Raw genomic sequence first — 3462 nt, forward strand, 5'->3', positions numbered from 1 at the left:
TAAAAGTGTTATAATTTCTATGTAACAATTTTAATTTTCTCCCTAATAGTCTTGTTTAAGGTCAACTAGTCTTAAGAAATCAAATGATTCTCCAATAAAAGCTTTTATTCTGAAAAATCAACTTAGTTATATTAATTATTAATGTGAAAATATTTACAGGGAATACAGATGTCATCTTCCTTCTAAAAGTCTATTAAATTGCTATAAGGGAGGTAGAAGAAGAATATAACATAATGCATCTAAAACATAATTTTCAGTGAAAGGAATTAAAGCACATTGCAGATAAATTTACCTGTAAAAATAGATTGATTTGTTTTAAGGATGTTTGTAATTCATTATTAAAATATTCTTCAAGTTCTTTTTTATATTTTCCTAATTGTCCTTCAATGTTTCTTTCCATATGACTTTTTAGTTTTGCTACCTCCTGCTCCAATTCCTTTTTATCTTCTTTTAGTTTTTGAACTTGCTCTTGAATCATTTTCCTACATAAAAACTCCTAACAAAAACATTGATATTTATTATTCACATGAAGATACTAAAGATGGACTCTTCAATTTTGCTGTATGTTCATCAATATGCATGAATAAAGTAATTTGGCAATGAAAGAAATAGGCTGAGAATAATTTTAAAAATCCTACCATATTTGACACACATTCAGTTGCGATAACATATGCTATATACTAGAATCTGAGAATTTGGTCCCTTTAATGACTCAGAAAATAAACCACCAGGAGTCTCAAAAACCATATTTCTTATACTCATCATTTTTTTGCCACAAGACATTTACATTTGATCTTAGGTGTTTATTTTCCCATGAATATTTCATGTCTTTCCTTCTTAAAATTATTCAAAGGTGATTTGGGAGTTCTTCAGGAGGAACTAGGTTGAGCAAACTACTTGGATGCACATGCAGGCTGTTTCTATGACAAGAGTACAGACTACTATGACTTGCTTCTAATAAACAATGTGATAAAAGTGAAGCCACTTAATTTCAAACACTAGGTTAGAAAATCAGGTATTTCATCTGATTTCAACTATTGAACTCTAAGTGAGGCAGCTTTGAGTACTTATTTATCATTCTGGCATGTATCTTCATTTTCCATTAATCAATGCAAAAGTAAAGAGAACATTATGGAATAATTTTAATTTTTCAGTAGGGAAACAAATGTAGTGTCCTTTGAATGTAAACAATTTTAATGTAATATGTCTTTTACCTTAATTCAATCTCATTTGGTGAAGACTATCTCATCTTTATGTTGTAGCACAATCTTCTCCATAACATGCATCTTGTCTTTAAAATTTTGAAGTTCAAATCACTTTATTATTTGTCTTTCATAAGTAAACTGAATACTACCTGATTTTAAGTGCTGTATTCTTTGGATGAGTTGAACTATTTACTCCATATAGCCTGTACTGAGCTATAAAGCCAATGAAAACTCCAATGAAGTACCACTTCTATAGAAACAAAGTATACTGGTGTTTCCTTAGGGCTGAATAGGTGAATAGGGAAAGCTAAGGTTGGATGACATATGGGTATGAGATTTATTTTTAGGGTGATATTCTATATTCTAAATATTCTACAATCAAGATGATGATTGCATGAAAGTATGAATACATGTCATTGAATTATACAATTTAAATGACTGAGTTTCATGGTATGTTAGTTATATCTTAATAAATATGTGACCTAAAGTTTTATATCATGATTTAGTATTCATGATTTTGGGGCATGTAATGGTGAAGTGTTTGGCTTTAAATTATGAGCCAGGATTCATGACATAAGAGAATCATCACTATGGATCTTTCATAAAAATATATTTTTCATTGATATCAAGTCTATAAAAATTTGTAAAGATCTTCATTTCAATACTCAAAGCATGGAGAAATTTTATTTTTCAAAATCAATTTATTTGGGTCCTAAAAGTGGCTAAACAATTACCTTTTGGCTTTCAATTTCACTGGCTTTCAAATCTCCATTGAAACCATGCTCTTCATATTTATATTTATTTAACTTCTTTTCTGTCCTCAATCTGCAAAAATGTACATAATAAGTATGTCAAATAACAACTATTTAAACATTCTTTAATCAGATATTATGTTTTATCACATAAAAGAAATTATATGATCCTTTCATTTGTTTCAGCCTAACATTATATGAAAACATTCCAATAAAATTAGAATGTGATATGAAAAAATGTTTTAAATTTATATGGTGGATAAAGAACTGATATTCAAAACATATATAGAATTATTATAGCCGTGTATACCAATTTTGGTATGTTAATATAAAACATTTAGTATGTTACTATAAAACCATATTTAGTATGTTAATATTAAATATTACTATAACCTCTAAATCATTATCTAAGATAAAAAAGAAGATTATATTCAGATACAAATTTTTTAGAAAGAACAATACACTTTGGTATTTGTTTACTATGGTCCAAGTAGAAAAGAAAGCAAACAGAAAAAATGTCCTGGGGGACTGGAGATGTACTTCATTTGTAGAACATATGCTTAGCCTGTGGGAGGGCCTGGGTTCCATCCCAGCACAGAAAACTAAAGGAAACATCAAGAAGATTATTCAAAGCAGATAAAGAGGCAAAGAAAAAAAAATATTTGAGAGAAATATATATAGAGAAAAGAAAACAGGTGAAATTTTAGAAGGAAATCAAAGAGAAATGATGGATAAAGATTCAAAAGACTGTTTTAAGAAGAAATTTAGAGGTCTTTGTAAGCTCAATATTAACAAAAATGCAACAGAGGAAAAGCCAGGCCCAGGTATACAATTAGATGACAGAAAATATTCATTAGAATTAGAACAAACTCATACACTCAGCAAATAAATAGTTACCCAGTCATGCTGGGGGCTTCAGAGATGCTAGAAAACATTCAATGTTTTTATAATCTGATGACACAAGCAGGGTTATTCATTTCATTTTTAAGTATCTTTTTATTTTTTTCCTAGAAATACCTTGATCTTATTTATTTATTTTTATGTGGTGCTGAGGACTGAACCCAGGGCCTTGCCTTGTGCTAGGGGAGCGCTCTACCACTGAGCCACAACCCCAGCCCAGTCATGTATTTTTTTCTATGTATGAGACACATATAAAGTCAGCCCTCTGTGGGGGTTCCCAGCCCAAGGATCAAACCCCATGGATTAAAAATACTTGGAAACAATGATTCTGTATTGAACTTTTTTTTTCTTGTCATTCTTCCCTAAACAATACAGTATAACAATTATTCATAAAACATTACAATATATGAGGTTAATATAAGTGATGGAGAAATGATTTAAAGTAGGAGGATGTGAGTAGGTTACAAGCAAATATTACACCATTTTTCATAAAGAAAATGGATATTGATATTGCTATCTGTAGGGGATACTGGAACAAACACCTGCAGATACCAGGAGATGCCTATATATTCCAGTTGTGCATGTGTGTGTGTGAACGTGTGTAT

The sequence above is a fragment of the Urocitellus parryii genome, chromosome 1 (assembly GCF_045843805.1).
Source record: "Urocitellus parryii isolate mUroPar1 chromosome 1, mUroPar1.hap1, whole genome shotgun sequence".
Classification (NCBI taxonomy): Eukaryota; Metazoa; Chordata; class Mammalia; order Rodentia; family Sciuridae; genus Urocitellus; species Urocitellus parryii.